The 16983-nt window shown below is 40.4% G+C and overlaps 1 protein-coding gene and 1 long non-coding RNA gene across 2 annotated transcripts in view; one reads left to right on the top strand and one right to left on the bottom strand.

Annotated features, from left to right (window-relative positions):
* The window catches only part of SLC9A9 (solute carrier family 9 member A9), a 630868-nt gene that overhangs the window by 416838 nt on the left and 197047 nt on the right, over positions 1–16983 (bottom strand). The gene's annotated exons all lie outside the window — the stretch shown is intronic.
* The window catches only part of LOC129146762 (uncharacterized), a 48552-nt gene continuing 39740 nt past the window's right edge, over positions 8172–16983 (top strand). The window contains exon 1 of the long non-coding RNA XR_008553937.1: positions 8172–8576. This is a non-coding gene — a long non-coding RNA (uncharacterized LOC129146762). The remainder of the gene's footprint in view (positions 8577–16983) is intronic.

Raw genomic sequence — 16983 nt, 5'->3', positions numbered from 1 at the left:
ATGTTCCTCAGAGCAGGACTTAAAGACTTGTTTCCAGCAGCCTGCTGCACAGCTACTGTATGCCCTGTACTTGTATGGAGCCTCTGGGAGAGCATCAGGAAGTAAATATTCACACACTGATTATCTGTTTTCATCAAAACTATTCACTGCCTTGATATTTGAAACAGTTATGCAAAATGTGAACAGCAATCATTAGGAAAATGATCCATTGAGTTGATTGCTAAAGGGGGAAAGAGGCTGGTTGAAATGATACTGCTGGTAAAATTTTAAGGCAGAGTGGGCTTTTTCATTTCTATTCTTTCCCTTCCTATTTCATGGACTGTGAGGTTAGTAACTGCATTGTATAAAAGAGTGCTGTGGGGGAAAAAACCTGAGTGTGAAGTTTTGTAAGTAGGGTTGAGGGTTGGCACCTTTCCTATTGCGGTAGGGAGGCAGGTGAGAGTGTTCAACAGGACTGGTACAATCTGATTTGAACTTTGGAAACAAAGCTCAGGCAGCAGGACCAGGGACAGAATAGGGATGTGGCTGAAGGCTTGCCCAATAGCTCCAGTAAGAGATGAGTTATACCAAAACAGAAAGAAGCCTGGTTTCAGGCTCCCAAACTCAGGCACACCCTTCTCCTTCCTGTGTGCTCCCACCTCCCTGGGTCCTCATAGGTCAGTGACCATGGGATTTGTACTTCACTTATTCACTAGTTCTCATCTCCCCATATAGTAATAGTATCTGAGAGAATAGTATATGAATGGATGCATAAAAAGTAATGTCAGGGAGGACAGAGTAGAGGAGACAGTAGCCCTAAGGTAGTTGAAATGGAGAACTGATGGTTCTTGGTGCTGAGAGACACCAAGGAGTCACTCTGGGTTTCACTCCTGGGCAACTGAGAGACTGCATAAACAATTAGTTGGTATACAGGGGATTCTAGGAAGTTTAGTTTTGTACATTTCAATATGAAAGCTGGAAATAAAATGCTTTGACTATGCTGAGTTAAGGCAGAAGAAAGAATTTGGAGATTATAAGATGCTGATAGATGGACTATAAAGTCACAAGAATGACTGAGATGCCTGGGAAAAGTATGCAGAAATAGAGTTCATGAGAAATTCTTGGGGACATTTACAGCTAAGGGAAGTGAAGGAAAAAGCAGACAATATATGTGTGGTGTATTTACAGAACCTGATGCTAAGCATGAACAAGTCAGCTGGAAACCAAGTCCATCGTGAATTTCTGTAAATGGGTTTTCATTTGCTAAAATTATCCTAGAGGAAAGAATGTTGAACTCAACAAACTAGCTTTGGGATAGAAGAGACAACAAGAGTAAAATGTCATGAATTGGCATGACAATTGACCAAGTCTCATTTTATCAGACATTGAATTAATTTTGTTATTCTAGTTGAATAAGTCTTTAATCGTAATAGGCAAACGGCAGAGATCTACTCTCCAGTAGTGTGCAGTTGTTTGCATTTGCTACACTCCTTACCCTTTGCAGGTAGTGGTGGGAGGGAGGAAGCAATTACCTCTGCTAAGTAATCTCTTTCTCCTGCTTGGATTCAGTCAAGACCCTGCATTTAATCAAAACAAAAAGACCTCGATTGGGGGTTTTCATGAGCACCATTTTCCTTTTTCTAAGACCTTGGGGAATAAAAGAAAAGTTATCTTTAAACTCAAAATTCTATCATGGCAACTCATTCGTTGACTTTACTTTCTGTGGTTGTTTGTCTTTCTGAGCTCTGAAGATGACTTGCAGCTCATCTGTACTCCCAGAAATTTTCCTAAAGTCATGAGCAGGCAGGTAAGACCTGGGTTCCTTGTCCTACTTTTCTAGCTGTGGAGCCCACTGTTCACTGAGGTAGACTCTGTATCTTTCCAGTGAGAACTCTGAACCTTTGGTGATGGGGGGGTGGTGTCAGGGGGGAGAAGGCTTTTAATTGAATATCCAGTTTTTTCAAAACTGTTTTGAAATTCCTTTTGCACAAAGAACTGAATTCCACTTCATAAACGGTATCCCACACAAAAGAGAAAGCTATTGCTTTGCACATTCCTTTCTACCCTGTAAAGAAATAGAACAGCATCGAAATAAAGCCAGGCAGTGTGTCCTACAAGGAGTATTTGCTGGGACCACAAATGAGTTGAATAAGTGAGTCAGGAAATTAACCACCCACTGTTGCTGCTGAGTTTAGATTTTTTAAAAACTCATTTAATTAGCTCACTGGCAGGGCTCAATCTTGTGCACAATGTCCAAGTGTCTCTGTAACACGTTCCCAGCAGAGAATCTCTTGAAACAGCTTTGGGCATGCTCACACCAACTCTGTCCACACCTTGGTAGCTTGCAAGGACAATCTGGGTGAAGGGAGACTTAAAAACAATGCCTATTTTGATGAACCCTTTGGTGACAATAGGAGACTATCTAGACTCTATGAGGACAAAAAGGAGAAGAGACCATGCAATTTCTTTTTCTTTTTTTTTTTTTTAAAGATTTATTTTTTTTATAGAGGCATGTTATTTATTTATTTGTTTATTTTATTTATACAAGCACTGGGTACAGTCAGAAGCGCGGGAGGGTGAGAGAATTCACCAGAGCCAGAGCGGGGAGCAGAGCAGGCAGAAGGACCGAAGTACACTGCTGAGGGGAGCAGCGGGCGGCAGGAGAGGTCTGCGCGCCACGTGGGACCCTCCTCCGGTGGCCGGGGAGCAGCCGGGGATCGAACTAGCACCGCAGAGTCTGCGGGCAGCTTCACAACCCAGCGCTCAACCGCTGCGCCGCCGGGGAGGCCCAGAGACCATCCAATTTCTTAAACCTCTCATTTTATTGAGATTTGTTAATTTTCATTTCTGTCGTACTTTAGATCCATTCATCACAGAGACAGATTCCAATGTTCCCCATGGGACTTGGAGCTCCTTCTCCTCCATACCTCAAGCCTCCCCTATTTCCTACCTTACTTTTTAGCTACAGAAAAATCTGCTTTGGGGGCCTCCCGGGTGGCACAAGGGGTTAAGATGCAACCTATGAAGCTGTCCGCAACCACTATAGCACGAGTTCAATCCCCAGCCAGGGAGCTACCCACATGACATAGCAGACCTCTCCTTGCCTGCTGCTCCCCTCAGCAATGTATTTCATTCTGCCTGTTCTGTTCCCCACTCTGTCTCTGGTGAATCCTCTCACCCCCCACACCTCTGGCCTGTACCCCAGTTCTTGTATGCATAAATAAATAAATCTTTAAAAAAAGAAAAATCTGCTTAGTCACTCAAATTGGTAAAAAGAAATGTAAGTACATATAATACAAGCCGATGTTCAAAAAGATGATCTCATATGCATACAAGATGCACAGCTTCTCCCAGGTAAGAACAGTAGATGACTGGACATTGCCACTGGTTTACTGGTGTTATATCTGAGAAAATAATTTCAGCAGCCAGACAACAAGAGGGCATGGAGGGAATGAATGTTGAGTACTTCTGAGAAGCTGGTGAGAAGGGATGGAAAAAGAATATATCTTATGAGGCATAAATTCAAGCAGGTCTAGTTCTATTTCCAATTTATAGGATGAACAAAATAAAACAGAGTAAAGAGAGGTTGAAGACAGAGGGAAAAAGAGGAATACAGCTAGATCAAGTTCAGAAGGCAGAGAACAACTGAGAACAAGGCATGAGTTAGAGGTTAAAGGAGAATTTCCAGAACATCGATTCTAGGGAATTAGGGTGAGGGTAGGGGATGAATTCAAGTTTTATGAAAAATTGTTAAGGACAAATGTAAGGTGATTCTCAATCTTCAAGAGAAAAAAACACTGAATTTTTTTTTTTGATAATTTTTTTCATCACGTTAAGAGTCTTGTCTCCTACTACAACCCTATTATGGCATTAAAACTAATCTTTTCTCATCTCTAAAGGAATAACGATACCTGGAGCTAAAAATACAGACACTAAATTTCTGGCCCATCAATATCTCACTGCACTGCCCCTTAAAATGTTTTACTTTATTTTTCACTACTCTCTTTTCAACTGACCACCTTTCTAATGCTTTTTCATTCATGTCCAAATCTTCAGGGTGATTTAGTGACAGTTCCTTCCATAGAATCTCTATCAGCAGCTCTCTGACCCATATTTTCTTGGTGTTTTACAAGTAATTTAAATTTCAAATGTTATTTTAATGTGGCAGCTCTCAGCAACTTGGCACAAGATCTGCCTGGGTCTGTGGACACCACCACACAATAGTTCCTACTCCTGTCATCTAAGTCGTCACTCAGCCTTGTCAAAATGCTGGCTGTCCCTGGAGAGTACTGTGTGTGGTTTTCTGTGCAAATCAGTATGTATGACACTTGTTCCAGACACATGGAGAATCAGAAATGTCTCTGGCTTCTGCAGCGAAATAGTGTCAGGTCTGACTGGTAAAAACCCTGGCATTTTCATAAATGAGGTAGCATTTTTCCATTCCAAAAGAGATTATTATGAAAATATGTTTTATTTTTTGCAGAGGGAGGAAGGAAGAGGAACTCCTCCTGTAACTTCCCCTACATTTTTCTGAAATATGATACATGGTGAGATTTCCAGGAGAGACTTCCAAAAAAAGTTGATGTATCTTGGTTCAGATTGGGGTCACTCTGATCTTCAGCCTTCTTGGTGAAGACTCGGTAGCAGAATCAGTGCAGGAGTGAGATTTGCCAGGCAAGCTCTGCCAATCACAACCTAGAAGACCCAGAAAATTGGGCCCTTCTGAAATAGGTGAGACAAACAATACCAGATCTAACCATTGTCCTAAGATTAATCATTGAATGTTACTTCTTTGAGGCCATTCTGAATTAGCAGTTAGGCAAAGCGTCATGAATGACTTAGGTCTAAAACACTGCAAGTTTACTGTGGCCACCAATATGATAGATCATTCTGGTTACAGAGTTAGTAGTGGAGAAAATACTACATGGAACACTGCAGAAATCCTTCTCAAAAGCTGTCCTTGAGAGAAAAAGCTCTCATGCCCCAAGGCAGTGTTTTCCAACTATGACCAGGCACCCCTGGGGCTTCCTGAAACCTATCCAGAAAGATCTCAAGGTCAAAAGCATTTTCAGAATAATGTAAAAATATTACTTGCATTTTTCATTCCTATTTTTTCATTTGTGTACAGTGGAATTTTCCAGAGGCTATGCGATGAGTGATAGTACAATTGAATGCAGAAGCAGATGTGAGAATCCAGCTGTCTTCAATTGCACCACACATAAAAAGATTGCAAAAATGTAAAATAACACTCTTCTCAATGATTTCTTTTGTGTTGGAAATAAATTCATTTTTAATAGAAATTTGTTACTTGTATAAACCTATTAGTGGTTTATGACTACAATTTTAAATAAATTAAAATGTTCTAAATTTTTACATTCTAATATGGAAAATATTAATGGACATAGCAAATAAAAAACTCATTGGAGTTTTCTCTAGTTTTAAGGAGTTGTAAGGGGTTGTGAAACCAAAATGTTCAAGTACCATTTTCCTTAAGCATTTGGCCTCCCTGGTGGTGCAGGGGTTAAAGACAGTGTTATCTGCAATGAATTAACTTTTATCCTGTGAATTAAGGATTATACTAGCTAAGCATTATCTTTGAGGGAAATGAGAAAATAGTTTCTCAATTCATTTCCTTTACCTGAAATTAATACAATGCTGTTTGTCAATTGTACCTAAATTAAAAATTAATTAAAAATCATTTTCTATAGAGTTTAATTCTCTTGTTAGCTTCCAGTTGAGAAAAAGTCCCTAGGTCTTAATATCTTTGCCACACTATAACCAGCTTATTCTTTTGGCATACACGTAAATGATTTCTAACGACCTCTAAATGAGAAAAAATATTCTTTTCACATTAATTCCACTAGCACATTTCTGAAATCACACTTCTTAGTACTTACATTGTTTAATTCCTTTTTGGAATATAAGTGCTTTGTGGACAAAGATTGTTTCTATAACATATGGATGCATAATTAAAACATGGAAATTGCAATACTTTCCTTGTCTTCAGACATGGCCAAATGGTGTTCCAGAATAATCTATTTCCTCTTTTGCTTAAAAACCAAAAATGCAGTCCCTATTATTCACTGATAATTTTAAAAGGTAATCAGAAGATCATGAGGTCTGGCATTAACAGAAGCAAAAAATAGATGAACATTGTGAAAGGGGAAACCTGTAAGTAAATCCAGGCTGCAGAAAGAATGTATCCAGGCCTTATACTGGGGAACTTTAGGGCTAAAATTCCTGGCACTTAAATTACTATTTTAAAATTTTTTCCAAAGGTGCTCACAAAAGGAATATTCTAAAATTACCACTAGTAAAGAACATAAACATTTAACAAAGACCCAATTTTCTTCCCAATGGCGCTTAATGAGCCATGATGCAGTTTAATGGGAGAATATTTGCAGTATGAGTGGCAATGATTCACCTGGTTGTACAAACATTCTCCAATCAGAGTTATTACTTATGTATTTTGCCATTTTAAAAATGACAATGTTAAGCAAAGGTTTGCCTATAAATTATAAAATTAAGTCAGAGAAAAGCTCAGTGGACACATAAAGAAGTAGAAGTTAAAATGGGTCACCAGTTGGGCCTCCCTGGTGGCGCAAGGGGTTAAGACGCAACCTGTGAAGCAATCTGCAGCCACTGCAGCCTGAGTTCGATAACTGGCCGGCCAGGGAGCAACACACATGGCGCAGCAGACCTCTCCTGACTCACCCGCTGCTCCCCTCAGCAGTGTATTTCAGTCAATCTGCCTGTTCTGTTCCCCACGATGTCTGGTGGATCCTCCCACCACCATCCCCCTCATGCCTCTGGCCTGTAACCCAGTTCTTGTATGCATAAATAGATAAATATTTTAAAAAAATAAATAAAAATAAAAAAATAAATGGGTCACCAAGAAATCAAGACTTGGAGGTAAAAAATCTCCCTGTGGTCCGTTACATCTAACAATTGTAAGGAACTGTGTTAGTTATGGCTGTGATATGCACAAGGTAAGTGGACTCACAAACGAAGATTCTCTTGTTAGAAAAAGATATAAAGGAGATACCCTCTTCCATCAAGACCCTGAGGATCACTGCAGCAATATTTCATTGGGAAAGATAAACATTCCTACTTTCTAAGAAAGATAAGCAAGACTGCTAAGAGTGCACAAGAGTGATATCAACAAGAGTCAACACTGGACCTGTGTAAGAGAAAAAGGAGAAAAAGGCAGGAAGAATGGAGTCAACTCATGAACCTGCTCACTCCTGTCATCACTGTGTGATGCTGGATAATTCCTTCCTATGATGGCCATGCACTGCGCCCTGGGATCTGTCAATGTGTTACCTTACATGGCAAGAGGGCCTTTGTAGATATAATTAAGGCTATGTACCTTAAAATAGGGAGATTATGTTGGATTATTTGGGTGGGTCCAAGCTAATCATATGAACCCTTAAAAGTAGAGAAATGTCTTTGCTTGGAGTCAGAGAGATACAGCTGAAAAGAAGAGAAAGCAGAAGAGACTTAAAAAACTAATAATAAAATAAAATAATAAAAAATAAAGTTAGGAAGATTCCAAGTGAGAGGAATTCCACACAGCAATGAGAATGGAGGGCTCACTTGCAAGACCCAAGCTTTCAGCCAGCAAGGAACAGGGACCTCAGTCCCTACCACTGGAAGGAACTAGACCTCCCCTCCCAAAAACCTGAATGTGCCTGGAAGTAGATTCTTCTAGAGCCTCCCATGAGAGAACCCAGTCTAAGCAATATGGACTATGAGATATAAATTTGTGTGGTCTTAAGTTGATATGTTTGTAGTAACTTGTGACAGTAGCCCTTGCAAATGAGTATCCTCTGCTTCTCTCCATGGGAAAAGAACCCGGTGAGCAGGCTAACCCACCGGCATTTGACTTCTCAAGGCGTGAATTACTGAGCAGGCATGTGGCTAGAAAGATCCTTCATAAGCATATCCCCCCACTAGCAAAAATGTGTCACTTATACAAAGCCATTCTTGCAGATCAGCACAGTAAGGAGAAAGCTGCACCAGTGAGAAGGCTATGAGATGATGTATCGTGGAGCCCTTTGTGCTGAATAACTACCCATATGTGCCCCCCCCCCGTGTGACCATGACACACAATACACCAATCATATGTTCAGAACAGACTGTTCTATAACTGATCAAATCACTTTATTTCCCAGTGTTGATTGCATCTGGACTACACTGTTGCACATAGCTACTAAGAAGACTTGGTGTTGAGATGGGAAGGACAGAAGTCCAGGCCAGGATGGAGGGTTAGCACAACCCAGTGAGCCAGGCCTGACAAGTGCAAGCTGGAACTATAAGGCAGCTCTTATGACAAAGGCAAACGATGGCCATTTTTTTCCTCTTTGAGAATATTTGGTATTTTATAAACTTTCTACAATTATATGTTAATTTTAGAATCAGAAAGTACAAAAGGCTATTTTAAAAATGAACAAAATTGTAAGAGGAAAAAAAGCATTGAACTTGGAGTCTGTCTCCAAGGCTGCCTATGAGGACCCACTCCCCTTCCCACTTCCTGGGCCTCTGGACTGCTGAACCATTATGCAACCTGGCACTGCCGACCCTTCCTCTTGCTCCAGGTAATATTTTCCTCTGTCTTGGGGAAACTAACCTCTCCTAGTATCCCCTTTACCTTCTCTCTCTCCCCTACGTAAACCCACCCCTAGTGCAAATGTTGTCAAGGATGCTGCCTCTCTTTCCTCTCACTCCACTTCCTCGCCCTGGCAATGTCATCCACGCCCAGTCATTTCTTTCTTTCTTTTTTTTTTTTTTAAAGATGTTTTATTTATTTATGTGTACAAGAACTGGGGTACAGGCCAGAGGTGTGGGAGGTGAGAGGATTCATCAGAGACAGTGGGGAGCAGAACAGGCAGAGCTACTGAAATACACTGCTGAGAGGAGCAGTGGGCAAGTCAGAAGAGGTCTGCTGCGCCATATGGGTGGCTCCCTGGACAGCGTCACCGTGCTGAGCTTAACCCCTTGTGCCACCAGGGAGGCTCCGCACCCAGTCATTTCAATCTTGAACCCATTTCTTCCTCTCTATCAACTGCAGACTCCATATTTAGTCAGTGCCAAGACAACACATGGAACACTTCTACTGAAACAAATACTTATTAAGCACCAACTGTGTGCCTGGCACTGGCTGTGGATGCTCTCACATTCCCTAGTCCCCAGCCAGCCCCAGTTAATCTGCTGATCTTGCTCTTGAATTACCTGTCTAAAGGAATGGGGTTTTTGCTGACCTAGGAACTCAAGAGTTTGTATTTAAAAATATTGTGATTTACCTCATTTGCAATGGAAAAATATCTGACTTTAGAGGACATAAAATCAAGAAGTAAGCCACACTTTTAGTTCAGTAGTTTACAAGGTCAGTCAAGGAAAGGAAAGAAAATAAGTTGCAGAGGTGCTAAATTACATCAGATACTGCAGCATGAACTAGTTTTGTCATATCTGAAATGGTAATCCTTTCTGGACTGGAAAATAATACAGGCATGCAGAAATCCAGCTGCAGATAAATGCATTTTCTTATGTGAAAGCAGCTTTAAAGAAAAATCCCCCAAGAAATAGCCTACACGTATTTTAATTTTCCTTTGAATTTATCCTTTTGGGGAAAAAAGTGGCCATCACTGTAATCGGTTGCTCATATACTATGAATGAGTGAATGAAGGAGTAAAACTTGAAGGTTACACACTACATGGCTAACTCATTGGGGATCAGACCAGCTCTTGCCTCCATTGTATTCTTGTATTCTGATCAGTCACTCCTTTGCCCACTCACTGACCTGACAGTACTTGTAGTAAGAGGCTGTCTCCAATTCAGTTCAAAATAATACATTGAACAACATGATGTTTTTATTTACAGTACACAGGTAAAAGGTCAGTCCCTGTCCTTTCTTGACTGTTCTAGAAGGAAGGAAGCCCCTTACAGAGCAGAGCTCCCAATCTGAGACTAGGGGGGGTGCTCTCCTGGCTCTCCTGGCATCTGACATTTCAGGAGGCACTCACTTTCAGAGCTGTGCAAGTTCTGTCTCTGCATTTACATGACCCTAAGAGTGAGTGATTCCTTCAATTTGCTTCTCCAGTTGCCTCAACGCCCCCTACGGTTCTAACCTCATTCAGGCAAGCTGAGCACTGCAGGGAGCTGGACAGTCTCCTGTCCAAGGAAATACTTTCTAAGAAATTTCCAAATCCAATTTGCCACAATGTGCAACATCTTTTTTAACACATAAATGGTATGTGTGGGTTGGACACTGATTTTCAAAACTTCTGTCCTGCAGGTCTGTCTTTGGGCTTTGCTGAGAATGAAGTGCTTTCATTTAAACAGAGTCATTCTGTTCCCCAGTGCAGTGAGCCAGAGAGGTCTGTCAGCCACAGCTGTTCCCCAGCTGTCCAAGGAGCTGTTGAATTGCTTCAAAAGGTTTTTCAGTGTGTTCTTGAAATCCCATCCTCAGAACACCTGGAGTCTTGCTTTATCGACTTTCAATATCCGGAAGCATTTATACAGCTAGTTGTCATCTATTATCTTTTCCAATTTTTTCCATAGAGCTGATTTTTCATAGCTGGGCAGCCAGTTTCTGAAGTGAGACCTTTATGCCAAGACCTTGCTATTCACCGCTCTGTTCTGAAGTCAAGATAATAGTGGGGAACTTTGCTGATGTCAGACTAACCTGCTTTCAGATCCCAGCTGTGATGCAAATGACCCTAGTGATCTTGAACCAGTTACTTAACCTCACTAAGTTTCATTGGCAAAATGGAATTAAAAATATTCCCTCTCGTGCAGCTTTTGGAGAATGATTAAGTGGGATAATTTATGTAAAGTGTCTGGCATATTGTAGTTCAATTAATGGTGGTTATTATTACTGTTATAAGTCATGTCATCAAAACCATCAGAAGGTTTGTCCATTACAAAATGGAATGACACCTTCTACCTGTGGACTTCTCCTTTGCTGCTCAGAAATGACTTCATGAGGGCCTCCCCGGTGGCGCAGCGGTTGAGCGCTGGGTTGCGAAGCTGCCCGCAGCCTCTGCGGCGCCGGTTCGATCCCTGGCTGCTCCCCGGCCACCGGAGGAGGGTCCCACATGGCGCAGACCTCTCCTGCCGTCCGCTGCTCCCCTCAGCAGTGTACTGCGGTCCTTCTGCCTGCTCTGCTCCCCGCTCTGGCTCTGGTGAATTCTTTCACCCTCCACGCTTCTGACTGTACCCAGTGCTTGTATAAACAAACAAACAAACAAACAAACAAATAAATAAATAAATAACATGCCTATAGAAAAAAAAAAGAAATGACTTCATGCATACATTGTGCAAAGATGAAAAAAGATGTAAGAATTATATAAAATAAAATATTTAAATAAAAAAGAGAGAGAAATCAGTATAACCAAGCAGAGAAGTGATGAAAACTCTGACTCCACCCTTTCCTCACAAATTACCACTTTTATTTGTGCATTCAGAGCAAACACCTAACTCCTGTTCTGTGTGAATTTACATTCTCTTTCTGAATCTCAGGGTCTCCATCTCAAATGAGAATGAGGGAGATTGCCTCTAAGGTTTTCCAAAGTCAAAATTCTATGCCTCACAGACCTGAACTCCAAATCGCAGACTCTAGATGAGAAGAGTGCTTGTTTTCCCACTGAGGCTGCTGGGGCCCCAGCATAGGACTGGTGTCCTGGGTGATGGAACAGCAAGTGAGGAACGGTGTCAAGGCCAAACGATCCTGAGCTTGACTCTTCCATATGAGTGAGAAGGGTGGTCATATAACAAATGTGTGGGTGCCCTCACCTTGACCCTGTGTCCCAGGGTTATCAAGACATTCCCAAAGAATGTCTGAGCCCAAGGAGATCTTGCTAGTGTTGAGCAGGTCACACCATCTGAGGCCCTGGTGGGAATGAAATACCTTACACGTAGGGCCTTCTCTTATTGGAGGGGAACACAGCTCCTGGTTCCTCCAACTGGCATATTTCAGTTGGCCTGAGTGAAGAGGCTTTAAAATCTTACCAGAAGTCTCCCCCCACCAGAGTAGTGCAGGAATCCCTGGGGCCCTTCCTCTGTGCTTACAAAGCTGGCTGGACTACCTCTATCTTAAATTTACTGCCATTTGTATCTATACCAAACTTCTTGAGGATCTATATCTGGCTTATCACCTCCTCCCACAGTCAGTCACCCCTATGGTATAGGGTACGAGCAGATACTGAATAAATGTTTGCTAAATGAAATCAGTAATATAATGAGAACTTGACTACTGAGTTTGATATTGTGTGAAACCTGTTTTGAGAAATGGCAGTAGTATAGGGCAAAAAATATTGGACATGCTTTGTTCCCCACCTCTGCCTCTTTTGATCCTTGTAAACATAAATAAACCACTTAAATATTTAGAACCCCAGGTTTTGTTTTTTTTTAAATTTTACGATGGGGATAGTTGCCTGACTCTGATGATGATCAGATTAGATGATATATGTGAATAGTCTTTCATACCTCCAGATATGAAAATTTGGATAGAGCTTTAATTTGCAGCCAACTGGAGACTTTGGGTTGTCTCTAAATATTGATTCAAGTGCTCAGTTGCTTTGATGGGTAGAAATAGGATGTTACTAATTTTAGAGCTGAATGCAAGTGTGAAAAAGTCAATGATATATTTTGATCATAGAGATGTTAGCATCTTGCAAAAACATAGTCTAGTCATCTAAAGAAATAAAAGCCCTGGCTTTTGTATAATTCTTTTATTGACTTACTGTGAAATCTTAAAAAAATCCTAAAAATGCCTCCATCCCTCAATTCCTTCACCTAAGGAATAGAACCTCTCTACCCAAGAAAACTATGTGAACATAACCGAAATACTGTGTGTATGGAAGCTATTTTAGTTCTTTGAAAGAGATACACAATATAAATCCAAGCTGTTATTTTTATTTCTGAGTAAATTTGTTCAAGAATAGAATCTGGATTTATATGATGGTGTTTTATAGCACTGGGTTTATGTAGAGGTTTTTAAATGGCTGCTCTCCCAGTATGCTTAACACAGAATTGGATAGACACAGAAAACTCAGTTGAGTAGTGTTAAATGACATTGTGTGCAGGTTTGAAACCCAAATTGCATAGCGAAAATGGCTGGCCTGTCTGCAGTCTTCAGGAGCCTGCTACCTTCAATGGGATGCCTGCTGCTTTCATATTCTCTGGCTTGCTCAGAGGTGTAATTTTTTTCCCCGTGGAATTCTATGACAGCTATGAAAAGACTGCATATTTTCCTCACTGCTTCCCTTCTCCCACAGAAATACAATGCAATATTTCTCTATCAAATACTAGCTATTAAAGTGGAGTCACCCAAGTTTCTCTGTAGAAAACTGGACAAATAATTCAAGAGACATGAACTTTATAATGTATGTGAGCATATATTTGCCAAATGTGGACATCAAACTATCTCAATCTCTTCCTATGTTCCTGAGAAGATATTGACTGAATGCTGCTGTTTTTTTCTTTTTGGCTGGTCCCAATACTGGAGGAACTGCTTGGCAAATCATGTCTTATATTTTGAAAGTTATTCAATTTTCTCTTGAGTTCCTGTGTAGAATGTGGATGACACCCATGATGAGGAAACCTCAAACTTAGTCCGAAACTCTGAAATTCAAAGGCAAAGGGGAGCCATAGGTGAAAAGGAACAGAATAGAAGAAATGAATGAAGACCACTATGAAATACTGGAAAACAACAGTGAAACAAATGTGTAATTGAAGGGACTGAGGGAAAACACAACTAAAATTCTCTTCTTATTATGACAATGCTATTAGTCATTTCTTGCATGTTAAAAAATAAAACAAAATTCTAGCCAGAGAAGTCAATGACAAATGAAAAAATATGAGCGACAGCCCAATTAAGTCACCCTTACTAGAGAAGCTTTTCTCCAAAAATAACAGTTCTGCTTTTAATTACAGGTTTTTAGGTCTGTTAATCAGCCATCTTCCTCAAGGCTAAGCTCGGTGCAAATAACAGGGAAGGATTCAGCAAAATGCCCTATTTAATTAAAAAGAATTTAATTAAAAATATTTTTATACACATGACCAATCACCATTATTTATGCACATGTTCCCTCACGCTTTTTGGAAAGGTTCTCCGCCCCCCACCCTTCCCTTATTCTCCTTTTAAAAAAATATGCTGCTCTCTACAAGAACTACTGTGAAATGAGAAGCACTATGACTGGTAGTTAATACCTATTTTTATCAAAACAGCAGTGCAGCTCACACATCACCCGTGCAGCCGTAACCATAGTAACCCCAACTAGAAAGGGTCTTCAGATTATCAACATGATCAAAGGTAAGACAGTTCATGTGCCTCTGGAATAGTTACACGGCAGAAAAATTTAAAGGATAAAGGTAGCTTTTTTTTTTTTTCTTTTCGTACTTACATATGAAATGAAAATAGTGACTTGCAAGAATGGTGGCTTAAAATGCCTTTCACTTTGCAAGACTCTTATTTCCTTGAAGTGTTAATAAATAGAAAAGATGAAATATTTCTCCACTGCTTCTGGTTATGCCAAGGAGACAATAATAATCATTTCTCCAGGTTGGGGAATTTGTTACAGGGAAACCCCACCCTAGGGCACCGTGCAGGATGAGGAGAAGCTGTATTTTGTATCCACACACAGGGGAAGGCTTGGATCAATAGTGATTATAGACATACTTTCCCTGGGATAAGCTGTGGGTGGGGATGCAGGGGGTGGACTGGCAGACAAATTTTGAAGAAAAGGTATCTTTTATTAGAGAAAGAATGGAGCTGGTTTGAAAAAAAAAGCAGTGAAATGTGAACCCAAACACAGATCTGAATCTGGCTTTATAATTTGTATTGAGGGGGTGGGGGGGGTAGGATGAGGATGGTTGGTGAACAGGAACCAAAGAGTTGAACACCCATGCTCAATTTTTCTCTCCAGAACTAGGAACTATATAATCCCAAAGAAAGGCTAGGATAAAAGCCTTTATACTACTTTTTGAAATGTCTGCTAGAACTTCAGAAGCAGCATCTGGAAACGTGGGAAAACTATTCTGAATTTTAAATATTAAGCATACAATGGCTATTATACAGTGGAGAATCCACATCAGGATAAATATAATTCAATTGTTTTTTCCTTTTAATTTTTTTAAAGATTTATTTATTTATTTATACAAGCACTGGATACAGTCAGAAGCACAGGAGGATGAGAGAATTCACCAGAGCCAGAGCAGGGAGCAGAACAGGCAGACTGATGAAGTACTCTGCTGAGGGGAGCAGTGGGCATGGCAGGAGAGGTCTGCGTGCCATGTGGGACCCTCACTGGGTGATCAAACCAGCGCTGCAGAGGCTGTGGGCAGTTTCACAGTCCAGCGCTCAACCGCTGCGCTACCAGAGGAGGCCCTTTCTTTTTAATTTCTTTAAATTTGGAATTTGCCACGGGAGAAAGTAGACAAGGAAGGAAATATCAGAGAAAACAGCTATTTCATCAAGGCTACTTAAGAAAAGAATGGATATCTGGCAATTATATACAAATAAGAATGTTAAGATAGTGTTACTTAAAAAGCCAGTAAGTGCCTTAGAACTCATTGCTAGTAAGATTTTATTTAATAATATTTTGACATTTACAAATAATTATATAGCATCTCATTGCCCTTACAACAATTCTGTGAAGAAATAGAAGGTACTTTCTGTTTTGTTCTTGTAGTACAGAAATTAAACTGTGGTGTTTCATATACCCACACACTAATTTTTACTTAATGAATGAGCTGACATTTTCAATATCCAGGATAATTTGGTCACTAGAAGGCCTGATCCCAAGTTCATTTTTAGGCAACTCTTTTGTCCTATCATATGTCTATTTTACTTTTAGTGGTAGTCACTCTGGGGATTAAAATTGTACTATTCGCTGTAACTAGGATTCTTTTACGCAGAGAATTCCCTAGGAATTCTCTTTAATGATTTTTATTGTATATATAAATATATATATATTTTATATATTGTATCATCCTTCATTTTTGTGCAATGTATAATTTCCCCAAGAAACCCCCACCATTAATTTACCCTTGCACCATCACCATAGTCCCTTGTGCTCTTCCCACCCCTGTCCTGAAACATTGGCGCTGGTGATATGTTCCTAGTACCCTAGCTCACGCTTCCTTTGAGACTAATTCAAACTAGAATTAGAGCGACACCTAACTGTTACTGAAGATAGCACATGCTGAGAAAACCGGGCAGTGGCACCGGCCAGGAGACAGCCCAGCTGTTCACCTCTCAGGAGGGAGGTTCAGTCACAACTCCTGCTAAGAAGTCTCAGATGTTTTCCAGCAGCACTTTCTACATTTCCGTAGTCTCCTGAGAATTAGGACGTTTGCAGTTCGCATTCTCTGAGGATGAAACACATATGGTGGAGGAGACTTATCTTGATTACAAGAATACTGAAAGATAAGATGCGCTACCCTTGAAATTACATATTTAACTGATACTTACATCATTTAAAAACATCAGTTCTGACCCTTCTTCACTCTTATCACTCAACGACATTTATTCAGAAATTCAAATAGTCACTCATCAGTTCATATTCTTCATATTTCTGAGCTAGCATCATTAGTTCCACTGGACACGTCTTAGAATTGCACTTCTGTACCCAATCTCAGATCTACCCAATCAGAAACTCTAGAAGCAGAACCTGATAATCTGTATCTAGACCAACTCTCCAAGTGAGTTCTATGTACATTCAAGTTAGAGAACCCCTAACAGGAAGCAGGAACTAATCTCAGCCATCATCCAATTCCTTTAGGATACATGAGGAGAATAAGCCTAGAAAGGTTAAATGGGCATATGAATTTACCCTGTGCATTAGTAGCAGAAAATGAACTAGCCCTCAGATCTCCCAACTTCTGATAATAGAAGGAGCATGGTGCTATGGCACTTGTCAAGTAGAGTCTGGTTGGCTCCACATTAGCAAAGCAGAGACTTTCACGTTGTAGCCTTATTCCCCTTGGCTTCTAATTTCAATA

The sequence above is a fragment of the Talpa occidentalis genome, unplaced genomic scaffold (assembly GCF_014898055.3).
Source record: "Talpa occidentalis isolate TD23 unplaced genomic scaffold, MPIMG_talOcc4v2.1 talOcc4.4, whole genome shotgun sequence".
In the NCBI taxonomy this organism is placed as follows: Eukaryota; Metazoa; Chordata; class Mammalia; order Eulipotyphla; family Talpidae; genus Talpa; species Talpa occidentalis.
The sequence above is the reverse complement of the archived record's forward strand: the minus strand, read 5'-3'. Positions and strand labels throughout refer to the sequence as shown.